The sequence below is a fragment of the Python bivittatus genome, unplaced genomic scaffold (genome assembly GCF_059951505.1).
Source record: "Python bivittatus isolate LINGU-HERP-01145 unplaced genomic scaffold, Pbiv_v1 ctg000700_np1212, whole genome shotgun sequence".
Lineage (NCBI taxonomy): Eukaryota > Metazoa > Chordata > Lepidosauria > Squamata > Pythonidae > Python > Python bivittatus.
In genome coordinates this window covers 101,379,171-101,391,043 of record NW_028277098.1, presented here as the reverse complement: position 1 = coordinate 101,391,043, position 11,873 = coordinate 101,379,171, and positions in this window count along the sequence as shown.

Below are 11,873 nucleotides of genomic sequence, written 5' to 3'. Positions count from 1 at the left end.
CCCAAGGGTCCAAAATCCAGGGCTGGCCCTTGCTGGGGCACCTGCTAATCCCCCGTTTGCAGCAGTGGGGCGTGTCTCCCCTCAACATCCACCTTCCAGCTGGAGGTCCGAGCAGCGGCACCAGCCTCGCCTCAGATGCAAACACTCACCCAGGCCCCGCACGAGCAGCAGCAGCAGCAGCAGCCGAAGCGGACTGGGGATCCCCAGGAAGGGCCTCAGGGCAGCCATGCCGATCACTGCCGGAGAGGCATCTGGGCTCCTTTGCACCGCGCCCTGCAAGACCTTTCCTCAGCGGAAGGAGCAAAGGAGGAAAGCAGTAAGGAGATGAAGGGACCAATATCTAAATATCTAATCTTGATTCATTACCAGTTTTAATTACACACCCACATGCAAACAGGTAGTCATGCAGTGTTAAGTGTGCCAGCGAAACAACCCTCGTGGAGGAAGAGCCACACCTCCCAGGCGTCTAAGAACTGCCCGATTTCCTGGAGAAGCCTGGCAAGTAGATTTCACCGAAATGCCTAAGAGTGGAGCCAAGCACAACCTTCTTGTTTTTGTAGACCTTTTTACAGGATGGCCAGAAGCAATCCCCACAACCACCCAAAAGGCTAGAGAGGTGGTGCAAGCCCTTGTAAACATCATTATCCGCAGGTTCGGTGTTCCCATGGGATTAGAATCAGATAACGGTCGGCATTTTACCTCTCAGGTCACTCAAGGGGTCAGCCGCTTCCTCCAAATCCCATGGCATCTGCACTCTAGTTATCGGCCCCAGGCTTCTGCTAAAGTGGAGCGAATGAACAGGACTCTGAAGACACATGTGGCCAAGCTTTGTCAGGAGACCCATTTGCCTTGGCCCGAGGTCTTGCCCATAGCTCTTACCCGCATCAGGGCCCTCCCCAAGGGGACGCTGGCCCTGTCCCCCTTTGAAATGATGTATGGGAGACCCTTTGTGTCCCAAGACCTCAAGAATAGTGACACAGGAGAGAAAAACATCACTCAGTGTTTGCTTCATCTGGTGCAGGTATTGTCTTCTATTTCAAAACAGGCACAGGCTGCATTACCTCCTGCTACCGAACAGCCACCGCTTGCCGAACCAGGAGAATGGGTCCTAATTAAGGAACTGTCGCCCTCCAGTGTCGAGCCAAAGTGGTCATCGCCAAAACAAGTTTTGCTCAGCACCCCGACAGCCGTGAAAGTTGAAGGTGCGAAAGCGTGGGTACATGGTTCCCGTGTTAAGGAGGTCCACAAGCCCCCTTCTCCAGAGTGGCAAGCCCGGCAGCTGGAAGGCCTGAGGCTCAGATTGCACCGTCCTCAAACATCCCCCAGAGACTTGTCGCCTCCTGACTGATGTGAACTGGACTCTTTTGGGAATCCCTGCCAGACGATCTTTCTTTATTTTGTAGTTCTGTGACTCTGTTGTTCTGTTTTTCTTTAGAATGGGTCTAATCTCTATTTTAGGAAGAACACCTGCCTTAATGCCCTTGATCCTTGAGGAAAGGCACCGCAATGCTTGTCTGAAAAACCTTGTTTTATGCTCACTGGTAATTGGATTGTCTTTGCTCACTGATATTGAGGCTGGTAAGTCTCCTCATTTAGGCAGAGTCCTGAAGCCAAAACCGCACCCTACCTTGAGGATTCCAAGGGTGCCAAATCGACAAGACACCAAGAAGTTTACTAGTTCCCTTAAAAGAAACACCTAGATAGACCAGACTCTGAATCTTTCTTATAGTTTGCTTAAACAAGGCAACCCTAAGGTGGCAAATGATTGTTGGGTATGTTTGCCCATGCCAACTGAGATTCACCGGGCTTTCCCCACCCCACCTCAGTGGTGGTATAATTCCACAGCCAAACTTGCTTTTGAGGGAAGAGGTCCACCTGCTGGAAAAATCAGAAACTACTTTCGGATCTATAAGCGAATGCTAGACCCACTGAAAGCCTCGCCTCCCATCATAGATGGGCCAGTGACTAAGAAAGCTCAAATCATAGGGAAAATTCCCCTGTGTGTTCAGCAGCATAACCTTGCAGGACACGGGGATGTGGGGAAAGTCGATGTAGCTGACTGTCTCACCCAACTCCTATTTTGTGATGGAATGGAATTATGAAGGCCAGACTCAGGGAGGAAAACATTTTCTTCCGTCTCCTGAGGCGAGAGGGAGAGAGAGGAGGATGAGGCTGGCACCCCCCTGAGGAATTCACAGTGTTGTGGCTGGCATTACTTGGGAGCTGGGGTTGGAGTCCGGGAAGATTGATGTCAGGCCTAGCCCAAGGAACTCCAAGAGACCATGTAAATTCAGTCCAGCAATGTTTATTAGCTACCACCTCTAGCAAGAATCCTCCAATAGATCTGGGATTCTGGGGCCCTTTGATCGAACTCTGGGTCAGAGGAGAGGAGGTCTCCTCTCCATGTAAAGGCACAGAAGAGCTCCAGTGGTCAGGAAGTGGCAACCTTAAGTAGAAGAAGACTGAAGTCTGTTTGAACTGCTTTGAGCTGGAAATGGGTCTCAGTGAAAGTAGAAGGGTTGGGCACGGTGACAGAAGATGGAGTGCAAACGGACAAGGTGGTCTTTTGAAAGGCATCAGAAAATGCTTGTGGATGGAAGCAAAAAGGAAAAGAAGACGCAGCAGCAGCACATGGTATGTTGTAAGAGGGTTTGTGAAGGGTGAGTGTAGGGTTAGCGTGTTGGGAATGGGGGAACCTGCTTCCCCCTCCAATGTGGAAAAAGAAAGGTGGTGGCAGTCGATAGGCTGGACTTTTAAGTGTTTCTTTTTTTAATTAAAATCTGCATTTCACATGTTTTCCCTTGTAACATTATTTCCTTCCATTGCTACTGGTAGGAAAAAGCGGTAACTTCTCTCAAGAAGACCTATGCAACCTCAGCAGAGGGGGGAGGGAGGTGCATTTTTGCCCTATTGCCTAATTTTGCCCCCCACCCCCACCCTCACCCCCGCTGCAAGCTGTGGAATGTCAAACTGGTAAAAAGAAAGTGACCCATCGGTTTTTGTATGTACCTGAATGTCCTACCCCTTTACTGGAAAGGGACCCTACCAGTGATGGTGGGGGGGTGGGTTTGGTTTTGCTCTACTTTTTCCTCTGGTAGTTCCTTGAGTAAGGTATTGTGTCCTGCTTGTATGTCTGGTAGTAATCTTGGTACTAATCTCTGCTTATCTGGGTGAGGATTGCTGGTGAGGAGATGCTCCAGTCTTTTGTTTTTTTGTCTTTCTCTGAAAAGCGGGTAGATGTTGGTTATCTCTATGTGCCTGTTCAAGGCTGCGTTGTCTGAATACCAAGCTTCCAAGAACTCTTTGCATTTTTGGATTTTGCTTGGTCTCAGATGTTGGCAGTTTCCTAGTTTAACCTATGGCTAAGTCTGTCCATGTGTTGGGAGATTAAGGAGTTTTTGTCATGTCTTCTGACTGCTAGTTGGTGCTCGTGGATGCGCGCTGCTAGTCTTCTGCCTGTCTCTCCTATATAGTGGTTGTCACAGTCCTTACACTGTGTGTTGTAGATGACTCCTGTTTCTTCTGCTTGGGCTACTGGGTCTTTTGGTTTGCTTAAGATGTTCTGGAGGGCTTTAGCTGGTTTGTGTGCTACGGAGTTGCCATGGGGTTTTAATACGCTATTGGTAGTTTCTGAGACGTTTCTGAGGTATGGCAGTGTGATCCTTTTCATAGCTTGTGTTGGCTGTGTTGTAATAAATTGAGCTTGTGTTGGTTGTGTTGTAATAAAAAGTGAGTCAGGCACTTTTGATAAAGCTGCATGGGTATCCATTTTGTTGGAAGACGACAAATTCCTGGAACATGGGCTCATCGGTCCAGGGGCGTCTCCTTGCAATACTCCTTGCTGCCTAACCCCTATACGTTGCTGACAACTATACCAGCCTCTGGGGCGGTTTCCAGTTTTGGATCTAAAGGATGCCTTTCCTGCATCTCGCTGGGAGAGGGAAGCCAGAAATTGTTTGCTTTTGAGTGGGAAGATCCTCAGATGGCACAAAAGACCCAGATATACTGGGCTGGGGTTTTTTGCCCCAGGGATTCAAGAAGAGCCCAACTCTATTTGGGATGGCCCTGGCCAGTGATCTGGGGTTGTGGTCATCCCCCTTGAAAGAGACCGTGTTTCCAGTAGGCAGATGATCTGCTGTTGGCTTCGCCATCAGCCTCAGAGTGTGCGGAGGCTCTGCGGTCTCCTTAAACCACCTGGCCACGTGTGGATACGAGGCATCTAAGATAAAGCGCAGCTAGTCCAGCGGAAGGTTGTTTCCCGAGGGTTTGAGCTTTCACCGGGACAGAGGGCGTTATCAAACACAGGCTCCACGCACTCGGAAACAGCTAAGGCGGGCTCCTGGAGACGTTGAGGAGTGGCACAAGGGCTTTCAGGATAATCAAACACGGCTTTCGCAGGCTCCAGCGTTGGGACTCCCCGATCTGGAAAAGCTCTTCTCCCTTTTCCTGCAGGAGAGGATTTAGGATCTACTTGTTCCTGACTCTCTATTCTCAATTCCAGTAATTTCACTGCGATTTCCCCATCTTCCCCAGTAATCTTAAGTCCTAATTGTGCAATCAACTCCTTTCCGGCCAAGTTAGAACTTCCCTTTACCAACACAAAATTGCACCACACCTTTGCCTCCTTACCCAAGCAACACACCCTAGTAGGTTTGAATACCTTTGCCGTTAGCACATTCCCCCCACCCCACCCCTTGAGCTTTTATTTCCCCTTTCCCAAGTTGCATCCCCTCAGGCATTCCCGCTTCCAACGCCCTTCCTCCTTACACATGGGACATTGATTTCGTCCCAGACGTGATCTGCGATTCTCTAGCCCTCCTCTTCCTTTTCCTTCCTCTCTCCTTGCTCCCTTCGCCTGGAAAGGAGGTCTCCCCCTCCCCGTACTGCCTACTCCTGCTCCTTCTTCCCTCTGCCCATACCCTTTTCCTTCCTTCTGCAACACTTGTACCATCGTCTTAACCTTCCTTTTCTGTTTCTTCATCCCTCTTGACAAACACTTTCTGTGTTCCCCTTAACAATTCATCCACAGTCCTTCCCTCCCAATTGTCCATCTTCTGCAATGTATTCCTAATATCTTCCCAAGCTTTCCCCACAAATTGATATTTCAACACCATCTGTGCCCCTGCTTTTCGGGATCTAAGTGCCCATATTTTTGGATTTGCCCCTTCAGTCTTTCCAACCAGTCTGAAAGGGCCTCTTCCTATTTTTGTTCCACTTCCAGCGCTTTTTAATGGTTAAAGCTTGGGGCCCTGCAGTCTTCATTCCTCTAATCATATCCACTCGATAGGCTCTGATCCTATCCGCGTCCCCATCATGATTGGCATCCCTTTGTGGATCTGTGTTTGGGATATTCCTCTGAAGATTACCCCCCTGGCTGTCCTGCTTCCACAAAGCCCCAGCTCTCTCTCTCATCATAGTTAGTCCTTCCCCCGAGAACAAGATACTAAATACCGCATTCAGCTCTTTCCACGAATACTCTGCCGGACCCAGGAACTGATCCACCTGTTTACCAGTTTCTACTGGATCTTCTATTAATTTCGGATTTCCCTTTTAAATTGCCTCACCTCAGCCCCGGCTAAAGGAGCTTCCACAAAAGCACATCCTCGCGCCCCCAAAGGGACCTGCCGAAACCTGCCACAACATCACAGGGCTCCTGAGTCTAACTCCCATTGGTGAAAATCCCCCTCCAACCCTCGCCTCATTTTACTTGCCATTTCCTCATTTTGTTCCGTTAGTTGTTTGGTTTCTCCTGGCAAGTCAGGAGCTGTTGGGACCGGCCCGCTCACGCCTGAGTCACCCGGGCCCCCGGGTATGGAGGCAGATTATCTGAGGCATCCCAGGCATTCATTTTCACTAATTTATTCTCAGTTTTGCCTAACCCAAGCTGCCCATCATGAGATTCCTCAGTCCCTACCTTAGCTTCATTAATAGTTACATTTAATGCCTGGCATATAGAGAGATCATCAGTCCCATAGGGTGGCCATACCCACCCTCCCAAGATTTTATACGTAGGCCAAATTTGTGCACAGTACCTTATCATTTTCTCGTTATCTTTATTCCTGGTGAAGGAGAATGAGTCCCAATATTTTAACATTCTCCCCAAGGGAGCATCCTCTGGAACGTGGGGTTCCTCTCCCTTTGCCTTTTGTTCCTTCCCTTTTCCCAGGGAGGCGTCCCTCCTCTTTGATCCTTTATTACCCATCACGTACCTGTGACTTCCTAGGGTCCCTCCGTCGGTATCCGGGCCAGAAACCCAGCTGAAAAGGGTGCAGATAATCCGTTTCAACGAGGATCCTCTGGAGCTGCAACCCCACCACTTTCTGGACTGGAGGAAAATTATCCAGTACGGTGAGATCCAGTGATGGTTTCTTGAGGAGTGGGTGTGCCAGTGCCTCTTTAAAGGCTGCTGGAAGCACTCCCTCCCTCAAGAGAGAATTCACCATCGCCCAGACCCACCCACACGTCACCTCCTCAGCCGCCTTCACCAGCTGGATCTAGATGGCAGCTGGTGGCATTTACAGCCCGGAGGACCCTGCCCACTTCCTCAGGTCCAACAGGATCAAACTGTTCCCAGATAACAGGGCAGGTCCGTACCCCAGGCATCCATCTCCACAGGCCATGCCACACGCTTGGCATCCAACTGGGAACGATCCAAGTGATTTTATCCGCCAAATGCCCAGAAAACCCCTCTGTGAGGCCCCGTGGGTGGGTCACTGGCCCCCCCTTTCCCAAAAGGGATCAGGTGACCTTAAACAGGGCTGCTGGGCGGGATTCTGCGGATGCATAAGAGCGGAGAAATATTCACTGCCACAAGGTAGGCCTTAATGGCGGCTCTCGCCTGTGTTCAGTTGGATTCGGTCCTTGTTTTCCTCCAGTGGTGCTCTAGATGTCTCTTAATCCTTTTCAGACCCCTCAACTCCTCCGTGAACAATGGGGAGTATCGGTCTCGATGGGTCAAGAGGGGCCGCACGGGCGCGATTTGTCCAAGGCCTCGACCACCTTCCTATTCCAGGAGGCGGCCAGGGTCTCCATGGACCATGCAGCAGCTCCTCGGGTATAGCCCCCAGCTCCCTCCGGGACCCCATTGGGCCGATCAGTTGCCTGGGGCGACCAATCGAATGGGCCTGCCTCCCTGTGGCCCCAATCTCAAGGCCACCTGGGCATGATCGGACCATGACAAGGGGGCAAGTGTAATTCCCCTTTCAGATCACATTGCCTCTGCTTGGACAAGGAAACCAGGTCCGGTGTGAGGCCACTGTCCTGAGTCGGTTTTTGAATAACCTGGGACAGGCCCATGGCTGCCATGGTGGCCATGAACCCCGGGGCTGCCTCCGAGGCACGTCCCAGGGACGGCAGATTAAAATCCCCAGAACCATCAGCCTGGGCATCTCCACCGGCAGCCTCAAGTTGGCCTCCAGAGGTGAGGCAGGGAGGGTGATGCCCAGCAGGGTGGCTGGTAGAGCAGCACCAATCCCAGCTGTTCTCGCGAGCCCAACTTCAGGAACAGGATCTCACAATCGGCCACTTGTGGAGCAGCGCCCTGAAGGCCAAGAGAGACTCCCAGATGTCAGCTGCTACTGGGAGGGGGTACCCAGTCTACTTCCCCTCCCTCCCCGACTTTCACTGGGGGGGGGCGAGCATCCTCACGTCACTCACCCCTCATTCACATTCTATGCATTCACCATTGGGCTCCCTCCCTGTCTCTCACCCCAGAGAAGGGCACCCAAACTCTCACACCCAGGTGGGACCCCTACCCACCTCTGCCCTCTCTGCAGAGGCTATAGCGGCCGGCTGAGTTGACCACCTAGGCCACCCCTCAGGTTGCACCTCAGACCCAGGCTCTGGCTGATTTGCAGGCCTTGGGCCGTCGCCGCCAATTCTTCGGCTATTGCCCCCGTCCCGTTTGCGGTACCACCGTTGCTCTAGCACCAGTCCAGTAAACCTTCGGTTGTTTGAAGCCACCCGGCCCTACTTCGGCTGTTCTCCAGGCCGCTGCAGACCAGGGCCCCAGCGCTCGTCTCAGGCCACTGGCTCTGTTGTTCGCTGCGGTGCTTGGGTGTATAGGCCGGCTCCGTCAGCGTCCGATGAGCTCCTGCCAGCCTGTGCCGAGCCATACCAGCCTCCACCAGGCTCTGCCAGGCACGACCTGGCACCCCAAGACACTCGCCATGGCACTCAATCTGGGACGCCCACTGCGCTGTACCTTTAGGATCGGGGTCTCTCACCACAACCCCCGTTGAGCCGCTCAGCTGTGCAGCCCTGTTCTGCCAACCTCTGCTGAGCTCCCCCACCCTCCGTTGAGCTCCGCTGGGCACCGGTCGGTGATTCAGGCCGCCTCCTGTACTTGCTGCACTCCCTGCGGGGCCTGGCTGGAGCCACCCACTGCGCCATTCCAGGTCAGGCTGTTCACCTCAGACTGCTTGCCACGAAGTTTGCAGGGCCAAGGCACCCCAACTCCTGGCAAACTGGTGCCAAGCAACCCCCAGGGCAGCCAGGTGAAAACCTAAACCAGCTGTGCTGCTCAGCCCCTTGGTTTCACCTTCGGCTTGCCTCGTCTAGCCTAGCGAAGCAGCCGGTGTTTGCTCCCAGTCCCTGTCTTGGAATCCATCCATCCATCCATCCATCCATCCATCCATCCATCCATCCATCCATCCATCTTTCTTAAATTGTGTTGCTTTCCTGATTTTTTTTTCTGCTTAAGGGCATAAGCCATAAGCAATAGCTGATTATCTTGGATCAATTCTCGCATCTCAAATTTTAAATGGAGCTTCAATTTGGATCACGTTGCTAATAATCTCATAGCACACTTGCAGGTCAAATTTCTACGATCTCTTCTAAGTGTCCCAAGCTGTGTTCCAAATTCTTTTTTTCTCTTGCAAACTGGGCCATGCCCTTTGAAAAAAAGGCTTGATTAAGGACTATTAAGTTTTGGTTGCAAATATATCTTTTCAAAACAAGGAAGGCAGCTTCTGGGGATCCCAGATGAACCCTTTGCAGATATGTGCTTTAAACAGGTGACTCAAAAGATAAGGCCTTCTCTGCGGTAGCCCCCCCTCTTTGGAATATTCCACCCCCGGAGGTGCAATTGGCCCCCTCACTCCTGGCCTTCCGGAGGGCTTTGAAGACCTGGTTCTGCCACTTGGCCTGGGGCAGGGAGGGAAGACATCAAGTGTGGGGATGGCTAGCCCCATAGAGGCCTGCTGTCTTCAGTCCCAGATCCTTCATCTTCTTGGACTTTCTCCTTCTTTTTTAGTAATGTTTTGTTTAATTTCTTATGTTTTATGTATTTATTGATATTTATGGATTTAATGTTTTGTGTGAGCCCCCAGGAGATGGGCAGGGAGAAATTAAAGAAGGAAGGAAGGAAGGAAGGAAGGAAGGAAGGAAGGAAGGAAGGAAGGAAGGAAGGAAGGAAGGAAGGAAGGAAGGAAGGAAGATTGGCATGGATCCTGATTATTTATTCTCCAGAGGTATGTCATCCGCATTCATTGTATCAAACAAAGACTGGGGGATAATCCAGGACAGGAATTAACAGCTACAGCCAAAGTATCATGTTCACCTGTAACTTTTAGAATTAACCACAGATCTGTTTTTCAACTCCCTAAATATTTGCATAGCTTATATTTAAACAAATACAGAAGAGCCCTTTCAAAAGCCAGATGAAATGTGGCACCATCAAATATGCTATAGGGTAGATTTCAGAAAATGCCCATCTCTCAAAGATTTTGCCCCTCTCACGGTACCGATCCTGAGATGGTGGATCATATTTTACAGTATAGTGAATTTCATATCAACTCCACTGCATAAGATCAGCCATCTTCATTCAGTCTGATGCCTCATCCTCCTCTCTCTTTCTTTTACAGGTGGGCAATCTATTGATTTTCTTCTCTCTTTTTTTTTTAAACTTTGTTCATTAATTCATACTCTTTAACTTTTCCTCCATTCCAAGGCTCAACTTGACATCTTTCACAAAATGGCAGCCACAGTGGGCAGAGGCTGGAAGGACACACCCATTTAGCAGGTGGGCGTCCTTCCCTCTAAAGCCCTAGGCTGCAGCTCTGAATTCTTCTTTTCTTATAATGCTTCCTGTGATGGAGGACTTGGATGAGGAGGTTCAAGGTCATGGGGAGAAGCATCTCCTCAGCCCACAGTCTGAGCGTGTGAACGCAAAGAGGATGAGACTGGCACCACAGTAAGGAATTCGTAGTGTTTGGTTGTGGACTTTGGGAGTTAGAGTGAGTCTGGCGAGATTGATGTCAGGTTCAGCCCAAGAAACTCCACGAGACAGCTCTGGAATTGCTCTGCTCTTTATTAGCTGGCACCTACTAGACAGAATCTCTGGCGGAGGGTAGAGTGCAAAAACAGCTTTCAAAACATTGCAGGTTCAGTGCTGAAGGAAGTCAACTCTTAAGGGTACAGACAGAAGGCTTAAGAAAAAACTTTGTACCACCTCTTAGAGGTCTGCAGCGCTAAAAAGTTTTATTTTCTTGGAATAATGAAGTTTATTTTTCCTATTTTAATACAGCTCTTTGGTCTTGGCCATAGTGGACTTTGGAGTGTGACTGTTTGAGGTTGTGGACAGGTGTCTTTTATACTGATAACAAGGTCAAACAGGTGCCATTACTACAGGTAACAAGTGGAGGACAGAGGAGCCTCTTAAAGAAGTAGTTACAGGTCTGTGAGAGCCAGACATCTTGCTTGTTTGTAGGTGACCAAATACTTATTTTCCACCATGATTTGCAAATAAATTCTTTAAAAATCAGACAATGTGATTTTCTGGATTTTTTTTTCTCATTTTTTTTCTCATTTTGTCTCTCATAGTTGAGGTATACCTATGATGAAAATTACAGGCCTCTCTCATCTTTTAAGTGGGAGAACGTGCACAATTGGTGGCTGACTAAATACTTTTTTGCCCCATTGTAAGAACTAGTTGTCTGGTTTATTTTATATGATCGTGTTTGATGCGAAAGAAAAAAATTCCTTGGAGTCGAGATCAGCTCCGCTTTTAGTGTGGAAAGGATCACAAAGACAGTGGGAACTATTTAGAAGAGGGAATTAATGATGCCTAATTTCACATCGTGTAAAAAAAAAAATCTGAAAAAGACAGGAACAACCTGCAGGGTGAGGGTCAGCAAATCCTCAGAAGAAGTTGCATCGCAATGAACAGTGTTGTTGTTGCATGGACCAGAGCCTGGGAGTTACGCTGTACCATTCAAGTGAACAGTGAGGGGTTCCTGTCTTTGGTGGCCATCACCTCAAGGGAACTGTTGAGGGAAGATGTCCTGTCAGAATTCTGGGTCCTCCAGCCAACCTTTCCTTTTTTCTTGAACTGGGGCCTGCCTGGAGCCATTACTTCTGCCATTGGGGGACCTCAGCTACATCCAGACTCCGTAGCCTTGTCCTTCTCTGTGACCCAGAGCTCACCTACCTCTTAGGACAGCACCAAGTGGAAGGTCCTGCTGGAGCGGAGCCTCCAAGGAGCTGTGTTGGATCTGGCAGGTCAGCTGCGGCCTCACGTCTCCTTGCCCGAGCAGCACTTGCACCGGGCTCTCCACTCGGTAGGACATGCAAAGATTGGCTTAAGTTTTATCTTTGGTTTCGATGTGGGTGTATGTGGGGGGTGTGGTGCATTGGGTGAATTTTAGCCTGTTGGGTTTGGTTAGGGTCCCCCGCAGGGTACAAACACCATGGTTTGAGGAACTCGGTTTAAGGTGAGGGGCGGATTTAGCTAACAAGATTCAGCGAAAGGCAGCCCTGGTTGCATTTACCCCCACGGTGACACCAAAACACAAACATGTGTTGTGTTGTCACAACACAAAATCCGTCTCTCTTCACCTGCATGGCGTTACAAGTCCAAAGAGGCAGAATTTGTT